The 22728-nt window shown below is 38.0% G+C and overlaps 1 protein-coding gene across 1 annotated transcript in view; it reads left to right on the top strand.

Moving 5' to 3' along the window:
• ITGB6 (integrin subunit beta 6) overlaps positions 1-22728 on the top strand; it is a 330575-nt gene that overhangs the window by 125639 nt on the left and 182208 nt on the right. The window lies entirely within an intron of this gene.

Below are 22728 nucleotides of genomic sequence, written 5' to 3'. Positions count from 1 at the left end.
ATCTCTTCTAAAGTTGACTATTGTATGAAAGTACTATATAGAGACCACAATAATCTCTTTAACAAAACAAAAATATGGCTATAATTAATTTAAAATAAATAATATATGTGAAGAGTTAATACTAAAACATGTGTCAGTATATTCAGACAGGTCAAATCTCAAACCTAATCAATATAGAAATTGTCATTTATGGAGAAATGGTATTTAGATGGGTTATTAAATAGTTTAGAGTAAAAAAAAATCGTGTTTTACTAATAGGTTGCAAGTACACTGTCAGAAAATAGATACGGTTGGGGTCCGTTTGTGAATACTTAGGGTACAACTGCTGTGGCTGTACCCTCAATGGATTATAATTACACCTTAAGGAACTAATATGTACCATTTAGTGGTAAATAAGGTACAAATATGTTTCCAACTGTCAAAGGGTCCATGTCTGTACTATGTAATCCCCCCAAAAATGTACAATCACTTGTGTGACTAAAAAATTGAGGGGGATGGGTGGTTCAAGGCTGCCAAACCCTGCAAGTCCATCTCATTTGTACATCTCAATTATTCATATTCACATAACTGGCAGTCACCCAAAATGAATGCAACATTCATGTTGTACAGCAAAATAATTATGTTCAATCGTTGGTAATATGCAAGAAGCGGGCAAAGCTAACCCATATATTTAATGATACTGTGTTGCTGGTTCTAAATAGCAAACAAGCACTTAACATTTTAATGTTTATATTTAGAGCATCAATATATTAACTCTTAAACATAAAGCAAATATATTAACTAAAATTAGAAAGATTTTTTTTTGTTTTAAACTCTATAAAATAAACAAATGCTGTTTTAAAAAAAAATAAAAAAAATTGTAACCGTTCCCCAGTCACATACATGGACATTGTGTAACATATATATAATTTCTGTAATTTAGTGGGGGGGGGGGGTTTGTACTTTAGTTAATTTTATTTAATTGTAATTAATTTATTTTAATTTAGGTAATTAATTTAATTATAGTGTAGTGTTAGGTGTAATTGTAACTTAGGTTAGGTTTTATTTTACAGGTACTTTTGTATTTATTTTAGCTAGGTAGTTATTAAATAGTTAATAACTATTTAATAACTATTCTACCTAGTTAAAATAAATACAAAGTTGCCTGTAAAATAAAAATAAACCCTAAGCTAGCTACAATGTAACTATTAGTTATATTGTAGCTATCTTACGCCTAGATTTAGAGTTTTGCGGCCAAAGGGGTGCGTTAGCTACGCATGCTTTTTTCTGGCCGCACCTTTTAAATACAGCTGGTATTGAGAGTTCACAGAATGGCTGCGTTAGGCTCCAAAAAAGGAGCGTAGAGCATATTTACCGCAACTTCAACTCTCGATACCAGCGGTGCTTACGGACGCGGCCAGCTTCAAAAACGTGCTCGTGCACGATTCCCCCATAGAAAACAATGGGGCTGTTTGAGCTGAAAAAAACCTAACCTAAGCTCCTAACGCAGCCCCATTGTTTGCTATGGGGAAACACTTCCTACGTCTGCACCTAACACTCTAATATGTACCCCGAGTCTAAACACCCCTAACCTTACACTTATTAACCCCTATTCTGCCGCCCCCGCTATCGCTGACACCTGCATATTTTTTTTAACCCCTAATCTGCCGCTCCGTAAACCGCCGCTACTTATATTATCCCTATGTACCCCTAATCTGCTGCCCCTAACACCGCCGACCCCTATATTATATTTATTAACCCCTAATCTGCCCCCCACAACGTCGCCTCCACCTGCCTACACTTATTAACCCCTAATCTGCAGAGCGGACCGCACCGCTATTATAATAAAGTTATTAACCCCTAATCCACCTCACTAACCCTATAATAAATAGTATTAACCCCTAATCTGCCCTCCCTAAAATCGCCGACACCTAACTTCAAACATTAACCCCTAATCTGTCGACTGGAGCTCACCGCTATTCTAATAAATGTATTAACCCCTAAAGCTAAGTCTAACCCTAACACTAACACCCCCCTAAGTTAAATATAATTTAAATCTAACGAAATTAATTAACTCTTATTAAATAAATTATTCCTATTTAAAGCTAAATACTTACCTGTAAAATAAATCCTAATATAGCTACAATATAAATTATAATTATATTATAGCTATTTTAGGATTAATACTTATTTTACAGGCAACTTTGTATTTATTTTAACCAGGTACAATAGCTATTAAATAGTTAAGAACTATTTAATAGCTAAAATAGTTAAAATAATTACAAAATTACCTGTAAAATAAATCCTAACCTAAGTTACAATTAAACCTAACACTACACTATCAATAAATTAATTAAATAAAATACCTACAATTACCTACAATTAAACCTAACACTACACTATCAATAAATTAATTAAATACAATATCTACAAATAAATACAATGAAATAAACTAACTAAAGTACAAAAAATAAAAAAGAACTAAGTTACAAAAAATAAAAAAATATTTACAAACATCAGAAAAATATTACAACAATTTAAAACTAATTACACCTACTCTAAGCCCCCTAATAAAATAACAAAGCCCCCCCAAAATAAAAAATGCCCTACCCTATTCTAAATTAAAAACGTTCAAAGCTCTTTTACCTTACAAGCCCTGAACAGGGCCCTTTGCGGGGCATGCCCCAAAGAATTCAGCTCTTTTGCCTGTAAAAAAAACACACACAATACCCCCCCCAACATTAAAACCCACCACCCACATACCCCTAATCTAACCCAAACCCCCCTTAAATAAACCTAACACTAAGCCCCTGAAGATCTTCCTACCTTATCTTCACCATACCAGGTTCACCGATCGGTCCTCGGAAGTCTTGATCCAAGCCTCGGAAGTGTTGATCCAAGCCCAAGTGGGGGGCTGAAGAGTGACGTCCATCCTCGGGCTGAAGTCTGGATCCAAGCGGCGACTGAAGAAATCCATCATCGGGCTGAAGTCGGAAGTCCATCATCGGGATGAAGTCTTCTATCAAGCAGCATCTTCAATCTTCTTTCTTCCGGAGCCATCATCTTCCAGCCGACACGGAACATCCTCTTCTCCCAACGCGTACTTGCCGAATGACGGTTCCTTTAAATGACGTCATCCAAGATGGCATCCGTCAAATTCCGATTGGCTGATAGGATTCTATCAGCCAATCGGAATTAAGGTAGGAAAATTCTGATTGGCTGATGGAATCAGCCAATCAGATTGAGCTCGCATTCTATTGGCTGATCGGAACAGCCAATAGAATGCAAGCTCAATCTGATTGGCTGATCGGATCAGTCAATCGGATTGAACTTCAATCTGATTGGCTGATTCCATCAGCCAATCAGAATTTTCCTACCTTAATTTCGATTGGCTGATAGAATCCTATCAGCCAATCGGAATTTGACGGACGCCATCTTGGATGACGTCCCTTAAAGGAACGTCATTCGTCGGGAAGTCGTCGGTGAAGATGGATGTTCCGCGTCGGCGGGATGAACATGGATCCGGAAGAAAGAAGATTGAAGATGCCGTTGATAGTAGACTTCAGCCGGATCATGGACCTCTTCAGCTCCCGCTTGGATGAAGACTTCAGCGGGATCATGGACATCTTCAGCCCCCCGCTTGGGCTTAGATCAAGACATCTGAGGAGCTCTTCTGGATCGATCGGTGAACCTGGTATGGTGAAGATAAGGTAGGAAGATCTTCAGGGGCTTAGTGTTAGGTTTATTTAAGGGGGGTTTGGGTTAGATTAGGGGTATGTGGGTGGTGGGTTGTAATGTTGGGGGGGGTATTGTATGTGGTTTTTTTACAGGCAAAAGAGCTGAATTCTTTGGGGCATGCCCTGCAAAGGGCCCTGTTCAGGGCTGGTAAGGTAAAAGAGCTTTGAACTTTTGTAATTTAGAATAGGGTAGGGCATTTTTTTATTTTGGGGGTCTTTGTTATTTTATTAGGGGGCTTAGAGTAGGTGTAATTAGTTTAAAATTGTTGTAATTTTTTTCTAATGTTTGTAAATATTTTTTTATTTTTTGTAACTTAGTTCTTTTTTATTTTTTGTACTTTAGATAGTTTATTTAATTGTATTTATTTGTAGAAATTGTATTTAATTTATTTATTGATAGTGTAGTGTTAGGTTTAATTGTAGATAATTGTAGGTAGTTTATTTAATTAATTTATTGATAGTGTAGTGTTAGGTTTAATTGTAACTTAGGTTAGGATTTATTTTACAGCTAATTTTGTAATTATTTTAACTATTTTAGCTATTAAATAGTTCTTAACTATTTAATAGCTATTGTACCTGGTTAAAATAAATACAAAGTTGCCTGTAAAATAAATATAAATCTTAAAATAGCTATAATATAATTATAATTTATATTGTAGCTATATTAGGGTTTATTTTACAGGTAAGTATTTAGCTTTAAATAGGAATAATTTATTTAATAAGAGTTAATTTATTTTGTTAGATTTAAATTATATTTAACTTAGGGGGGTGTTAGTGTTAGGGTTAGACTTAGCTTTAGGGGTTAATCCATTTATTACAGTAGCGGCGAGATTCGGTCGGCAGATTAGGGGTTAATAATTGAAGTTAGGTGTCGGCGATTTTAGGGAGGGCAGATTAGGGGTTAATACTATTTATTATAGGGTTATTGAGGCGGGAGTGAGGCGGATTAGGGGTTAATAACTTTATTATAGTAGCGGTGAGATCCGCTCGGCAGATTAGGGGTTAATAAGTGTAGGCAGGTGGAGGCGACGTTGAGGGGGGCAGATTAGGGGTTAATAAATATAATATAGGGGTCGGCGGTGTTAGGGGCAGCAGATTAGGGGTACATAGCTATAATGTAGGTGGCGGCGCTTTGCGGTCGGCAGATTAGGGGTTAATTATTGTAGGTAGCTGGCGGCGATGTTGTGGAGGGCAGGTTAGGGGTTAATAAATATAATATAGGGGTCGGCGGTGTTAGGGGCAGCAGATTAGGGGTACATAAGTATAACGTAGGTGGCGGTCGGCAGATTAGGGGTTAAAATTTTAATCGAGTGGCAGCGATGTGGGGGGACCTCGGTTTAGGGGTACATAGGTAGTTTATGGGTGTTAGTGTACTTTAGAGCACAGTAGTTAAGCTTTATAAACCGGCGTTAGCCCAGAAAGCTCTTAACTACTGACTTTTTTCTGCGGCTGGAGTTTTGTCATTAGATTTCTAACGCTCATTTCAGCCACGACTCTAAATACCGGAGTTAGAAAGATCCCATTGAAAAGATAGGATACGCAATTGACGTAAGGGGATCTGCGGTATGGAAAAGTCGCGGCTGGAAAGTGAGCGTTAGACCCTTTCCTGACTGACTCCAAATACCGGCGGTAGCCTAAAACCAGCGTTAGGAGCCTCTAACGCTGGTTTTGACGGCTACCGCCAAACTCTAAATCTAGGCCTTAGGGTTTATTTTATAATATATATATATGTATATATATATATATATATATATATATATATATTCATAGCCATACTAGGGATATTTTTTTGGGGGGATACCTTCTGGGAGGAATGGGGGACCGGTTTGAAGTGTCCCCGATTCCTCCCAGAATGTAGCACCCCCAAACAAGTGGTATCCTTAGGTGCTTCATCAAATTGCTGACAACATATTAAAAGCGAGACTTGATTCCCTGCACCCTAGTAGATTGACACCACTTTAAGATGTAGTGGGCAGGGGCTCAATTCTGGTCCGGCGCTGAGTTCCAGGAGCCCGGTTAGGCAGGTGAGGTTTTGCCGGCACTCCGGCATTTACCTCATCTCCTTGACAAAATATGCAATGTCATGTACAATGTAGATTATTTAAAGTATTGTAAATATCTTAAAATAGATTTAATAGTTGCTTGCTTTTATTTCAAATTTAAATATATATTTAAATATAATGTTTATGTTTAAAATAATAGCAAGCAACTATTAAATCACTTTTAAGATATCTACAATACTTTAATCAATATGAATTTTACATTACTATGCATATCATTTAAATATTGACCCCTAATCTGCCATAACCTAAAACTAACTGTAGAAACTAAGGCCCTACACATACATATTCAATATATAAAATGATATATTGATATGTAGAATGCATAATGTTTAAATATTTGCATATAAATTAAAATTTAATTAATGTTGCTTGTTGTGTTTATTATTTCTAATTAAAGACAATATAATTAAAATTATAGTTCTACGTAGCTGCATGCCTGTTATGTAAAATATAATTTAACCCGTTAAGGACCAACAATGTACAGGGTACGTCCTACAAAAAAGTCCTTAACGACCAAGGACATACCCTGTACATTGTTGGTTCCTTCAAGCAGTGGAAGCGATCCTGATCATTTCCAGATGCTTTCCTGTTATTGCAGTGATGCCTCGATATTGAGGCATCCTGCAATAACATTTTCTACCCATCCGATGCAGAGAGAGCCACTCTGTAGCCCTCTATGCATTGGACATCAATGGCCATAATCGTTGGTGGGTGGGAGGCGGGTGGGCAGTCATCGATGTCGGGTTGCGCATCAGAGGGGGGCGGGATCACATGCGGGGCCACCGGGGGTGCACACGGGTGCGCACGCATGCACGGAGGGGTGAGGGCGGGCGCGTGCACGGGGCGGGAGCTGGTGGGAACCGCTATACTATGAAACATTTTTTGACATAAAATGGGAGAGAGGAGGGAGGGAATTTTGTTTTATGGAATCTGGGAGGGGTGGGGGGTTGTTTATTGAGGGGGAAACTACACTACAGAAAAATATGGAAACATTCCTAAAAATAACAATTTTATTGAAATTTGGGTACTGGCAGATAGCTGCCAGTACCCAAGATGGCGCACAGTAAGGTAGAGGGGGAGGGGTAGAGAGCTGTTTGGGGGGATCAGAGAGGTTGGGGGCTAAGGGGGATCCTATACAGCAGTATATGTACATATGTGGAAAAATAAATTTAACCCTGTAAGCTCCCTACAAGCTATCTAATTAACCCCTTCACTGCTGGGCATAATACAAGTGTGGTGCACAGCGGCATTTAGCAGCCTTCTAATTGCCAAAAGGCAAAGCCAAAGCCATATATGTCTGCTATCTGCTATCCCAGAGAAGCATTTACAACCATTTGTGCCATAATTGCACAAGCTGTTTGTAAATAATTTCAGTGAGAAACCTAAAATTGTGAAAAAGTGAACAATTTTTTTTATTTGATTGCATTTGGCGGGGAAATGGTGGCATGAAATATACCAAAATGGGCCTAGATCAATACTTTGGGTTGTCTACTACACTACACTAAAGCTAAAATTAACCATACAAGCTCCCTAATTAACCCCTTCACTGCTGGGCATAATACACGTGTCATGCGCAGCAGCATTTAGCGGCCTTCTAATTACCAAAAAGCAATGCCAAAGCCATATAAGTCTGCTATTTCTAAACAAAGGGGATCCCAGAAAAGCATTTACAACCATTTCTGCCATAATTGCACAAGCTGTTTGTAAATAATTTCAGTGAGAAACCTAAAGTTTGTGAAACAATTTGTGAAAAAGTGAACTTTTTTTTATTTGATCGCATTTGGCGGTGAAATGGTGGCATGAAATATACCAAAATAGGCCTAGATCAATACTTTCAGTTGTCTTCTAAAAAAAAAATATACATGTCAAGGGATATTCAGGGATTCCAGACAAATATCAGTGTTCCAATGTAACTATCACTAATTTTGAAAAAAAAAAAGTGGTTTGGAAATAGCAAAGAACATGTAAACATTGGGTATTTCTAAACTCAGGACAAAATTTAGAAACTATTTAGCATGGGTGTTTTTGGTGGTTGTAGATGTGTAACAGATTTTGGGGGGTCAAAGATAGAAAAAAAAGTGGTTTTTTCCATTTTTTCCTCATATTTTTTTTTTTTATTATTTTTTTTTTTATTGAGGCAATGGAAACATACATAGAACAGTTACAAATTGAAGGGCAACAACACAAGTATAACAGTGGAAGAGACATTGATTACATAGTCAAATATCACTATTAAATAAGAGGTCACAGCTCCTCTAGTCGGTTCCAACCAATACCCTACAACATTGTACCTCATTTTTTTATAAATCTGTGTAGCGTCTTCAATGGAACAGAGATCCATTCAAGGGATCTGGATTCTAACGTAAAGTTGAAGACACATTATTCTTACAATAACATCATATAAAAGTCAGGAATAGCTGCAGACTCAACCTGACCCCAACTAAATTTCTACTATAAGAATTAAACAAAACACTTAATAACATAATGACATGTGCGAACCATAGGTTATATAATGACACAAGTTGATCCAATATGGGTTTTGTGGGTTGGTCTAAGCTCTAAAATAAATGACAAAAGAGTTGTTCATTTTACTATTACTATGACAGGCACAGAGTAACACAACTAAAGAGTTTCAACAATGAGAACACCTGCATCTGTCGCATGCGAATCCACTTAAGTCTTGACCATCCCAGTCTCAATTCTCAAACCTTAGTGTGTAGGTATATAGGGTAAAAGCTATGTTAAAAGTTGAAAATTGCAGGGATAGGCTAGTTTCAGATGTTAAGACACGTAAGAGCGCGTATACTGGAGCTATCCTTAATAAGATCCGATGAGCCCTCTTCACACTACTATAAATATAAGCTAAGACCAAGGCTCTACGGACAGAGCAGAGACTACTTCACTCTGCCTAAAGGAGGTATGGGGGACAAAGTCTGTATCCCTCGCCACACAGTTGTGTGGGGGGGGCGGAACCAGGCCTGATAATGATTTACCCTTTATTAGAGAGACTGTATGCTCTCCTATATGACTAGCGAATACATAGTTCCTGAAGGGGACTACAATAGTGACCGGCGAATAAACTCATTTAATTTCATGTGTAGTCGGGAGCCTCAAGAAGGCATTCAATATTGACTCTAGGTACACTCAATCTAGCACGTGGCTATTTATGCATAATAGTTGGCTGAAATGCTAGCTAAAAGTAATAAAATTCGCTTAGCGCTCACTAATCTCCTCCGCAATAAATAAGTATTAAGAAAACAGTATGTGCATTTAGATGGCGCTTTTAGGTAATCACACTTAGCACTAGTCACCCAGCAATAGGGCTACAGCATAGCTAGAAGTTGCAATTTTAATCAGCCAAAGACCCCTTTCAAGACCAGTTAGCTCATAGTAAGCTTTGAGGCTATTCGCAATATGCAAAACTGACTACATCCCAAACACACATCACAGAGCAGTCCCACAGAGAGTACAGAAGAAACAGGAAAATATACTATATACTGTGTCAAAAGGTATATCAAGTACATATGTCCACTGAGCAACCATATTATTATGAGTCCGCCCAAATATGAGTAATTGTATTTATGCGCTCAGGGAGAAAGAAAAAAAAGGTGACGTTCAGGAGAATAAAAATATGCGGTGAGCAGGAGAATGGGCTATAAGAAAAAAAAACAGCACAATGCGCCAATTGATACATGAGAGTATGGGGCAGTCCTCAGCTGGAGATCCGACGTTATGTCTTCATGAGTACAGTGGGTATTAGACCATAGTAGGTAAGGCACCTCCAAACACGTAAAGCGTAGCGTTATATTCCCTCACCATGTCAATAATTGTTCAAATGCCCATAAGTCCTGCCTGTAGTGTCCGATTAGCCTGTCTGCATGCGGGCAAAGCCATCTGCCTCCAAGCGAGGCCAAACAGTCCAGAGATCGCTAGGGGAGTATAGGTAGAGAGTCCGGTACATCTGAGGGCTCAGGCAGCTTTCCCCGCCGAGTGGCCGTAAGAAGCCCACAGGTGCCATGACAGGGGGAAGTGTGCTTGATAGCGTGTGGGCGCTGCAGTATTCCACCGCTCCCTTCTCCATGTCTGAGTGATCAAATTTTATTTCTTCCCACCTGTGGAAGTCATCTGCAGCGGCAGAGGGAGAGTAAATGTCCATTCTGAGGATCACCCCCGCCAATACCGGCAATGTAGGGCTCATCTGGGGATCCGCAGGCGATTTAGTACACTGTGCCTCTCTTAGTCCTCTGTCCTCCTCCGTGTCTGTATTGTAATGTGTTCGCGCCTCTTGCATTGTGTCTATAAAGGCATCAAGTCTCTCACACAGCCGCCTCCCATGTTCCTCCAGCAGTTTTCTAATATCCATGTACAGCATTTGTGTCTCCATGCCTGACTGTAGCATAAAATCCCCCAAGATGGCGCCTCAGTATGTGGCAGACAGCTCCACTACCACTTATCAGATTAGTACTGTACAAACAGTCATCAGATTATGCTCAGCATGACTCAGTCGTCTTCTTATGTTATTACCCGTTAGGTATAACATTTGTGTTCAGGGTTTATATATTCAATGGCTATTTTGATGACTGCATACCCGGAGCTCTCAGACTATGCGGCCATCCTGGTTGCTGGGTAACTCCGCCCCCCTTTTCCTCATATTTTATATTTCTTGTTATAGTAAATTATAATATATGATGAAAATAATGGTATCTTTAGAAAGTCCATTTAATGGCAATAAAAACGGTATATAATATGTGTGGATACAGTAAATGAGTAAGGGGAAAATTACAGCTAAACACAAACACCACAGACATTTAAAAATAGCCTTTTGTCCCATATGGTCAGAAAATGGAAAAGTGCTGTGGTCCTTAAGGGGTTAATGCAACTGACTACTATATCATAAATATATATTAACATATATATCCATGCAATAAACACAACAAGCTATTACATGCCATTGGTCAGTGATCCTAGCTATAGACAACACCCAGCATCGACGACCATATCAGCAATATATATTAAAAGGATCCCTTGAATAGAACTGCCAAGCCGAACCACTAAAACTAATTAGAAAGTTGCTTAAAATTGCCTGCTCTATATGAATCATAAAAGAAAAAATTTGGGTTTAGTGTCCCTTTAATAATTATATTAGCACTTTCTGATACTTGAGATATTTTTACATGCTTTTATTGGTGTTAGATTTTAAGATAGGCATCTCACACCACTTTGGAACTTCTGTTTTATAACCAATATTTGTAGAGCCTCCTCTGTCATGAAAGACTGTTGAAGTGTCTTTATCCATTTATCAATGAATAGCTCTGTCATCACAATTTACAAGCTGGTATTTGGTTTGTCAATAAGTCTAAGAACTGGGCTTTTTATTTTCTACTCAGAATAAGATAGTTCCAAATCAATTTCCTATTATCTCTTCCAAAGTTGACTATTGTATGAAAGTACTATATAGAGACCACAATAATCTCTTTAACAAAACAAAAATATGGCTATAATTAATTTAAAATAAATAATATATGTGAAGAGTTAATACTAAAACATGTGTCAGTATATTCAGACAGGTCAAATCTCAAACCTAATCAATATACAAATTGTCATTTATGGAGAAATGGTATTTAGATGGGTTATTAAATAGTTTAGAGTAAAAAAAAAATTGTGTTTTACTAATAGGTTGCAAGTACACTGTCAGAAAATAGATACGGTTGGGGTCCGTTTGTGAATACTTAGGGTACAACTGCTGTGGCTGTACCCTCAATGGATCATAATTACACCTTAAGGAACTAATATGTACCATTTAGTGGTAAATAAGGTACAAATATGTTTCCAACTGTCAAAGGGTCCATGTCTGTACTATGTAATCCCCCCAAAAATGTACAATCACTTGGGTGACTAAAAAATTGAGGGGGATGGGTGGTTCAAGGCTGCCAAACCCTGCAAGTCCATCTCATTTGTACATCTCAATTATTCATATTCACATAACTGGCAGTCACCCAAAATGAATGCAACATTCATGTTGTACAGCAAAATAATTATGTTCAATCGTTGGTAATATGCAAGAAGCGGGCAAAGCTAACCCATATATTCAATGATACTGTGTTGCTGGTTCTAAATAGCAAACAAGCACTTAACATTTTAATGTTTATATTTAGAGCATCAATATATTAACTCTTAAACATAAAGCAAATATATTAACTAAAATTACAAAGATTTTTTTTGTTTTAAACTCTATAAAATAAACAAACGCTGTTTTAAAAAAAAAAAAAAAATTGTAACCGTTCCCCAGTCACATACATGGACATTGTGTAACACACCATAGTGTAATCTATTGGTAGAAGGTTCATCACCAAAATGTGTATTGGGGAAATAGATGCATTTGCATATATTTTGTATAGAGTGACAATTCAATGGCCTCTATTTATCAAGCTGTCAACCGCAAATACGCTGGAATTCTGCAGCGTATTTGTGCGTGAGCCTGATTAGCCGTAGTTATCAAACCCTACAGACCGGCAAAAGTAGAATACAGTGACGTAACATACGATCCGCCGGACTCAGTCCGACACAGATCGATGCTTACGTCACTACAGATGTTCCGAACGAAAGTTCGGCACAATCTGACTACTTTTTCTAGTTATCAAATAACTAGCAGGTACGCTCACCACTTTTCCGGCATAGCGTACCTGGTTTTCAATCCGCCGCCCTGGAGGCAGCGGATGCCATAGGAATCAATGGGAGTCTGGAAGCAGAGAAAGCTTATGTTCGCTGCTGCCCGATATCCCATTGATTCCTATGGTAATGTCTAAACCCCCTAACACCCTAACATGTACCCGAGTCTAAACACCCCTAATCTGCCCCCCTACACCACCGCCATCTACATTATACTTATTAACCCCTAATCTGCCCCTCCTACACCGCCGCCACCTACATTATATTTATTAACTCTAATCTGCCCCCCCTACACCGCCGCCACCTACATTATATTTATTAACCCCTAATCTGCCCCCCTACACCGCTGCCACCTACATTATACTTATTAATCCCTGAACCGCCACTCCCAGACCCCGCCGCAACTAAATAAAGTGTTTAACCCCTAAACCGCCGCTACCAGATCCCGCCGCCACCTACATTATATTTATTAACCCCTAATATGCCCCCCACACCACCGCCACCTACATTAAATTTATTAACCCCTAAACCTAAGTCTAACCCTAACCCCCCCTAACTTAAATATAATTTAAATAAATCTAAATAAATATTCCTATCATTAAATAAATTATTCCTATTTAAAAAAAAAAATAAAAAAAATAAACCCTAAGATAGCTACAATATAACTAATAGTTACATTGTAGCTAGCTTAGGGTTTATTTTTATTTTACAGGCAACTTTGTATTTATTTTAACTAGGTAGAATAGTTATTAAATAGTTACCTAGCTAAAATAAATACAAAAGTACCTGTAAAATAAAACCTAACCTAAGTTACAATTACACCTAACACTACACTATAATTAAATTAATTACCTAAATTAAAATAAATTAATTACAATTAAATAAAATTAACTAAAGTACAAAAAAAACCCCACTAAATTACAGAAAATAATAAAATAATTACAAGAATTTTAAACTAATTACACCTAATCTAATCCCCCTAATAAAATAAAAAGCCCCCCAAAATAATAAAAATCCCTACCCTATGCTAAATTACAAATAGCCCTTAAAAGGGCTTTTTGCGGGGCATTGCCCCAAAGTAATCAGCTCTTTTACCTGTAAAAAAGATACAATACCCCCTAAACATTACAACCCACCACCCACACACCCAACCCTACTCTAAAACCCACCCAATCCCCCCTTAATTAAACCTAACACTAACCCCTTGAAGATCACCCTACCTTGAGACGTCTTCACCCAACCGGGCAGAAGTGGTCCTCAAGACGGTCCGAAGTCATCATCCTATCCGGGCAAAAGAGGTCCTCCAGACGGGCAGAAGTATTCATCCAGGCGGCATCTTCTATCTTCATCCATCCGGAGAGGAGCGGGTCCATCTTCAAGACATCCAACGCGGAGCATCCTTCCAGGCCGACGACTACCCGACGAATGAATATTCCTTTAAATGACGTCATCCAAGATGGCGTCCCTTGAATTCCGATTGGCTGATAGAATTCTATCAGCCAATTAGAATTAAGGTAGCAAAAATCCTATTGGCTGTTCCAATCAGCCATTGGAATGCGAGCTCAATCCTACTGGCTGATTGCATCAGCCAATAGGATTGAACTTCAATCCTATTGGCTGATTGCATCAGCCAATAGGATTTTTCCTACCTTAATTCCGATTGGCTGATAGAATTCTATCAGCCAATCGGAATTCAAGGGACGCCATCTTTGATGACGTCATTTAAAGGAATATTCATTCGTCGGATAGTTGTCGGCCTGGAAGGATGCTCTGCGTCGGATGTCTTGAAGATGGACCCACTCCGGATGGATGAAGATAGAAGATGCCGCCTGGATGAAGACTTCTGCCCGTCTGGAGGACCACTTCTGCCCGGTTGGGTGAAGATGTCTCAAGTTAGGGTGATTAGGCAGATTAGGGGTTAATAAGTATAATGTAGGTGGCGGTGGGCTCCGGGAGCGGCGGTTTAGGGGTTAATACATTTATTAGAGTTGAGGCGGGGTCCGTGAGCGGCGGTTAAGGGGTTAATAACTTTATTTAGTTGCGGGGGCTCCGGGAGCAGCGTTATAGGGGGTAAACAGTATACTACAGTGTGCTTGCTTAGTGACAGGGTAGGAAGAAAGCTGTGAAAAAGCCGAAGAGCAGCGAGATCGATGACTGTTAGTTAACAACAGTCCGCTGCTCATCGTACCGTACTTGGTGCGTGGCTTTTTGACAGCTTTTTTGATAATTTTGGAGAACATATTCAGGTCTGTGACGGCGATGTTAGGCGATCTTAGGCGAGTGTATTGGTCGACGGCTTGATAACTAGAGGCTAATGTATGGTTTTGAGTTTTATCATTTATCCCTCCCCCGAATCCCCTTTTTTTTTGTTAGAGTTTATTTTATTATTATGTTATTTTCTATATGTTTTCTATATATTTATGTTTTATGTGGTATGTCACCCTAAATTAAATGGTGTGGTTTTTAGAGTCTAGTACAGAGTGATATAAAACATGTTGAGTAGCTATTTTTTGAACTGGTTGTTTGGCCTGATTCTTTCAGGTGGTTCTGTAGCATTCTTTAGATTTGCGATATGGCTACAATATCCAAACTTTAAAAACAAATCCAGTTTGGCTAGTGTAATACTGTCTGAAAAAGTACACATTAAATGAATGCATATTTGAATGTTATATAATAAATGTAATGGAACAGCATTTGAAATATGCTTTGTTGAGTACAAATTTGCCATTATGAGGTACAAAGGGCTTGTCACTTGGGCAGTACCCTTAAAAGGCCAGATTTGCACCATTTTTTAAGGGTACAATATGGTACTATAGCACTGAGGTCCAATCTAGTCCCCAAAGGTACATATTTGCCTTTGAAAGGTACAATTTACAAGGGTACTAATTTGTACCCATGTTAAAGGGTACAACAGGTGTACGTTTGAGGGTACTGCCCCAGTGACAAGCTGTTGTACCCCTAAAGGTACAATTTTTGCACATTTTTTCTGACAGTGTACTGAACATCTAAAACATAAGCATAATATGGAGTATCCATAAAATAACAAAACTGGCAATGATATGATATGTAAGTGAATTAATAATGCACAAAAAGAACCAGTAAATTCAGAGAAGACTAATCTCAAATCCATTCCAAGATATGAATTGTTATTTAAGGTGAAATGCTATTTATTATGGTGATTAGATAGTTCAGAGTTGTAAAAAAGCTTAACAGATATAAATAAATTATTGTGGTATACAGTGTATTTCTCTGTGTGTTTTTATCTAACCTGGTAATAAAATTTACAATGTTGAATCTGTCTTTCAAAAAGAGGTCAAGGCAACATAGGTTAGGATAAGGAAAGATCATTTACTCTTCTGATATCCATTAAAGAGGCATTTTTACACTTGAACATGAAAAATAAAATGATAAATTGTATATATATATATATATATATATATATATATATAAATATAAAAAACCTCTGCAATATACTTTCATTATTTATTTTGTCCCCTTTTCCTGTAATTCCATTCTGAAATTGTGAGCTTTTCAGTTCCTGTTATAAATGGAACTGCAGAAAACTGTTATATTTCACGCAGACATTCGCTGCACACTTTAGTGACCTATTTACAACTGTCTCTAACTGGCTACAGCAGAGAAGGTAACCTAATTTACTACATTGCAGCTTCCATTATTTTATAGACACTAAACTTTACACTTATTTTGTCAATATTTAAATTGCTAATGAAACTTTTAAAACTACATTTACATTTTATTCTTAGGGGCCCATTGTCTTGAGGCCCATTGTCTAAAAAACTCCAAAACTTGTCCACCTACTCTGAGGCGGCGGACAGAAATCAATTAACACCCCCTGCTAGCGGCCGACTGGCCGCACATCTCCAGGGGGCAGCAATGCACCAGCAGTTCACAATAACTGCTTGTGCAATGATAAATGCTGACAGCGTATCCTGTCGGCATTTATCGATGTGCAGTGATGTGCAGCGGACATGATACGCTACTTTGTATCATGTCCGCTCATACATTGATAAATATACCCCTTAGACTAATCTTTTCTTTTATCTAGGATTTTTCTTTAGGGCTAGATTACAAGTGAGACGCAAACGGTTTTGCACTAGTGCAATCATGTTTTTGCGAACCATTTTTATATTGCTGGTATTACAAGTGGAGTAAAATCGTGATTGAGCTAGCGCAACCACCCTTTATGCTTCAATCCTTACCACGTCCTCAGAGCTGTGGTTAACTGGTTTCTGAAACAAAAAAATTGCACAGAAATGCGAAAAGGCGATGCCATTTGCGTGATCTCGTTTTTTTTTTACTTTTTTTCTCTCCATCGATCTCTATGGGGCAATACATGCACACGCACTCAAAAACTATAGTTAGGTTTTTCGCCCTATTCGGGTTAACGCTAGCCCAAAATACATTTTTTTGGAACTTATAATACGAATACAACTCAACAAGTGCAAAAGATCCTAGCGCAAAAACAAAATACTGCACCACTTGTAATCTAGCCCTTAGGGGCTGCTTTACTATGCCCTGAATGGGGCCAACTCGCCCTGTTTCTGCGCGAGCCTTCAGGCTCGCTGGAAACAGGAGTTAAGAAGCAGCGGTCTACTCTGAGCGGCGGACAGCAATCAACCCAATCGTATTGATTGACACCCCTTCTAGCGGCCGCAAATCTGCAGGGGGAGGCATTGCACAAGCAGTTCACAAGAACTGCTTGTGCAATGATAAATGCCAACAGTGTATGCTGTTGGCATTCATCAATGTCTGTCGGACATGATCCGCTGAGCAAATCATGACGGACAGACCGATGATAAATAGGCCCCTTAGTTTTTAATGTTGTTTAATTATTTTAGTATCTTTTGCTGAATGAGCAGCAATGCACTACTGAGGGCTAACTGAACACATTGGTAAACCAATGACAACATGCATATATGTGCAGCCACCAATCAGTAGCTAACACCTAGCTCCTGAGTCTACCTAGGTATGCCTTTAAATAGAGGATACCAAGATAAATACTAAGATAAAATTTTATGATCTGTCTGAATCACAAAAGAAAATAATTTGGTTTCATGTCCCTTTAAGGAAAATATCTGTCCTGAAAGAGCACTAAAGCACACTAACATATTACTGCATGAAGAAAACAAGTAAAATGTTTAACACAATACAACTCATCCCTAGAAACAGATTGCTCACTGGATGGTAAGGACAACACACACAATGGTGTGCAGTGAATTGCTCACATAATACAAAAAAATACATTTTTAAACACATGAACATGTTTTTTAATAAACAAAAAAAAAAAGCTCTATTTTAGATGCAACACATTAAAATTACTTCTGATAAACAGAGTTTGTCTCTCGTTCATTATCATTTAGCAACTATTTACTAAAATAGTTTTCTATATCATGGGCAGGATGTTGTGGGTAGAGATCTCTTTTATACAGAGAGTAGTGACATTGTAAGATCGATCACAATACTTTCTAAAAATGTATCCAATGATTTCTCTACAAAAGTCAATCTGCTTATTCCGGGTGAGCCTTAAAGGGACACTGAACCCAAATTTTTTCTTTTGCAATTCAGAAAGAGCATGCAATTTTAAGCAACTTTCTAATTTACTCCTATTATCAATTTTTCTTCGTTTTCTTGCTATTATTATTTGAAAAAGAAGGCATCTAAGCTTTTTTTGGTTTCAGTACTCTGGACAGCACATTTTTATTGGTGGATGAATTTATCCACCAATCAGCAAGGACAACCCAGGTTGTTCACCAAAAATGGGCTGGCATCTAAACTTACATTCTTGCATTTCAAATAAAGATACCAAGAGAATGAAGAAAATTTGATAATAGGAGTAAATTAGAAAGTTGCTTAAAATTTCATGCTCAGTCTGAATCACAAAAGAAATTTTTTGGGTACAGTGTCCCTTTAACTCGTCCGCCACCTCTGAGGTCACAGGCAGCAATCATCCCTATCAGATACGATTGGGATGATTGACACCCCCTGCAGGGGACGGCATTGCACAAGTATTTCATACAAAATGCTTGTGCAATGATAAATGCCGACAGCGTATGCTGTCTGCATTTAGCGATGTCCATCCGGCATTTAATAAATCGGCCCCTACATGGAGTTTTGTAAATAAAGTCTACATGGAGTTTTGTAAATAAAACATTTGATATACTTTTTTAAAGGATTGTGATCTACTCCTGAGTTAGTGTTATGTTACAAATAAATACATTAATTAATAAATAGGAGAAAAGACAAATTGGGCTCCATTTATTAAGCTGCTGCTTGGGAGCCCCAGCATTCCAGGCTTGCAAGAGTGAGCCTGAAACCCTAGTTAAGTAGCTGCTGTCTTAAGTCTGATTCTACTTAAACTCTCAGCCACCTAAAGTGTGGCGGATTTCCAGGGTCGGCTCCAGAACAAATGAAATGGGGGGGGCATTTTTTTTTCACAAGGGGGCACACATTTACAAACATGTATGTGAGTCAAAATAAGAGCAGACCTACATATTCTGCAGGAAAGTGTAGCTTCTGACTGGCTTATCGCCCACTATTACTACTACATTTGGAGAATATGTGCTAAATCACGAGGTAAAAGAATGAAGTCTAAATCCTTTGCAGTGCACTAAAACAGAGCCATTAAACTTGAGACAGTGCGGATCAGGTCCGCAAGACATCGCTGAATGTGGAGAGCAATACACTCTCCGCATTTAACATTGCACCAGCAGCTCACAAGAGCTGCTGGTGCAACGCCGCCCCCTGCAGACTCACGGCCAATGGGCCGCCAGCAGGTGGGTGTCAATCAACACGATCGTACTCGATCGGGTTGAATTGTTGCGATTCCTGTCCGCCTGCTCAGAGCAGACGGACAGGGTTATGGAGCAGCGGTCTTTGTAACCGCTGCTTCATAACTGCTGTTTCTGGCGAGTCTGAAGACTTGCCAGAAACACGGGACGTCAAGCTTCTTTCGGAGCTTGATAGATAGGCCCCCCCCCCAATGCAATAGCTCCTTAAAAAAAATTCACCCCTTAATCACCATGATCCAAAACCCTTAAACTCATTCTCAAATCTCAATCATGTCCACTGCTATCCCTTTAAACCCCATAGCATGTAAGCCTATAAGCTCAGCTGTTTGTAGTCCACCTTCATAAGAGCCGACTACAACAGTGCAACTCTCGGCAGGACCCTCTACCCATTTGATCCCTGTAATTGTTTTTATATACGAAGCGCCTAAGAAGGCTAAGGTAACTGAGGTTATATGAACTAAATGTAATGGTCCTTAAAACCAATGAGGTGTAGAATAGATTTAATACAATACAAATGCAATAAAAACAATGAAACAGTTGATTACACGGTCATATGATACAGTTGAAACATATAAGTAAGAAATATAAACTATCTCTTATGGATCCATAATATAAAAACAGACATGAGTTAGCAAATATATACGATGAGAAATGAGTGCCTAGGATCAAATAGTGTCCAAATAAAAAGTCAATGTTGTTATCCAAGATGGGGGGAGTGTCCAAAGTGAGAGGTGGTAAGTGTGTCCAAATGTCAAATAAATCAAACAATCAATCCGAACTGCAGTGGTGGTGTGAAAAAATATATAATGATATGTGGAAAAAATTATACTGTCTTGAAAAAAGCCTATATTGGGCCGAAACGCGTCGACATAGCTGGTAAGCATATTTACAATATCCCCCACTTTTTATGTACAATCTACACTATGTTTTTTAATCTTTTATAGGACAATCAGAATCATATAGGACACCATTGGAGGAGCACTATCAATATATTTTTTCAACACTTTTTTCAATTTTTTTTTTTTCATTTTTTCATCAAGTTTTTATACACATTTTTCATATACAAGTATATATTTTTTCATATATATTTTTTCTATTATTTTTTATTTTTTCAATAAATTTTTCCACATATCATTATATATTTTTTCACACCACCAATGCAGTTTAGATTGATTGTTTGATTTATTTGACATTTGGACACACTTACCACCTCTCACTTTGGACATATATTTGCTTACTCATGTCTATTTATATATTATGGATCCATAAGAGATAGTTTTTCTATATATATTTCTTACTTATATGTTTTAACTGTATCATATGACCGTGTAATCAACTGTTTCATTGTTTTTATTGCATTTGTATTGTATTAAATCTATTCTACACCTCATTGGTTTTAAGGACCATCCATTACATTTAGTTCATATAACCTCAGTTACCTTAGCCTTCTTAGGCACTTTGAACATTACACCACTCAATTATTCTCTTGCCCCCCAATGCCCCCCCTTGGAGCCGACCCTGCGGATTTCAATCATCCCAATTTGATCCGGTCAGGATGATTGACAGCCCCCCACTTGCAACATGATTAGCCATGTACAAACTTTGGGGCAGCATCGCACAAGCACCAGATTGTGCAATGTCAAATACGGGTAGCAGATGCTTGCCGCAAGGCCGAGCATTTAAGGTTCCTGATATCGAGCCTCGCCCACCCAGTACTTTATAAATGGTGCCCATTAGGTCAATGTTATAGTGATGAAGAGGTAAGTTAGGGATCCATTGTTTTATGGATTTAACATCCAGGGGCTATAGGTAATTAGAAGTTTGGGGGTCAATGTCATTTGTCATAAGGAGTACATAATTTTGGCTTTATAAAGGTGGTGCCAGACCACAGTTATGGATAACATTGGGGGGCAGTGGTTTGCGATCAGATATTATTGATGTAGAAATGGATTGTGGTTAGTGTAATTTGCAATGGGGTCATGTCATATTAAGTTTTATTGTGGTGATTGCCATTAACTCTTTGCTAAGGATCATTTACTTTTGATTGTCCTCAACTTCACAGCAGGTCATGTCAATCACTGTAAAATAGTTCTTTGTGTTAGAAACCTCCTCCTTCTGAATTTGCTTTTTAATAATCATGTACCCAGAACTATGACATTTGGTGTAAGTCATAGGATACCACTGTTACTATTGTTTATGTGGCTTCTATGGTAGGAGCTATTACAATGTGTGCGCCAGAATGCTATTCATTGTGAATGCGGATATATTAGGAAAAATCCTTATAACTATTATAGGTATTTTTTACAGTGACTAAATCTAGTATTAACAAATTATGCCATTTTGACTAACTTCTATGCTTTCTAGTAATAATATATTTGGACGGTCCATATTGCTTAAAGAAAACAGAAAAGTGAATCCTAGTTGTATTAACTGCATCTTAGTTACAAGTCTTGGGAGCTTTAAGCAGATATGCTGAGTTTCCGAGACTACAGTTAAAGGGTCAGTTTAGTCAAAATTAAACTTTCATGATTCAGATAGGGCATGAAATTTTAAACAACTTTCCAATTGACTTTTATCATTAAATTTGCTTTGTTACCTTGGTGGTATTTTGACATTTTTTCATAGTTAGACAGTACTAGTTCATGTGTGTCATAAAGATGACATTGTGCTCACTCCAGTGGAGTTATTTAGGAGTCTGCACTGATTGGCTAAACTGCATGTCTATCAAAAGCACTGAGATAAGGGGGCAGTCTGCAGAGGCTTAGACACAAGGTAATCACAGAGGTAAACAAATATTAATATAACTGTGTTGGTTATGCAAAACTGGGGAATGGGTAATAAAGGGATTATCTATATTTTTAAACAATGAAAATTCTGGTGTAGACTGTCCCTTTAATGTTCCCTGTCTCAAGTAACGTTCTCCTATTCTCTCTATGCTTATTACAAAAATATGATTATTTGTATAAACTCCAAAACATATATTTTATACATCAAATAAATAATACATTTTGTGCTCATAGTAGATGATAACAGAAGAATCATTTTCTTCACATTTTTAAAAATATATATATCACTGTGAGTTTGACTTAAGGATTTCTCCATGCTTACAATTTTTGCAAGTGTCCCAGATATTAGTAGTGTCAATACACAGAGCCTTTCAGATGTACTCTTGGTTTAGCCATGTCTTTCTATCTTTTGCATTATTTTGCCAGAAGACAATACCAGCTATCATGTTCTGTTTCTTCTGGTAATATAGACGTGCTCCCCGTTCATGGGGCTTTGAGGCTTGGACAGGCATTCAGTGAAAGCTGAATACCTATACAGATTTGTATGCACGCTGGAGATTCCTTTTACTTATTTAAATCTTTAGATAATATTTGATCTCTGGCCATCTCATACTCTCAAAAAGTCTTATTGTCTGCCTACCAAAGGAATTTGTTGATTCTCCCCAGAGGCAATTCCATGAATTTG

Source organism: Bombina bombina, chromosome 1 (genome assembly GCF_027579735.1).
Source record: "Bombina bombina isolate aBomBom1 chromosome 1, aBomBom1.pri, whole genome shotgun sequence".
Classification (NCBI taxonomy): domain Eukaryota; kingdom Metazoa; phylum Chordata; class Amphibia; order Anura; family Bombinatoridae; genus Bombina; species Bombina bombina.
The sequence above is the reverse complement of the archived record's forward strand: the minus strand, read 5'-3'. Positions and strand labels throughout refer to the sequence as shown.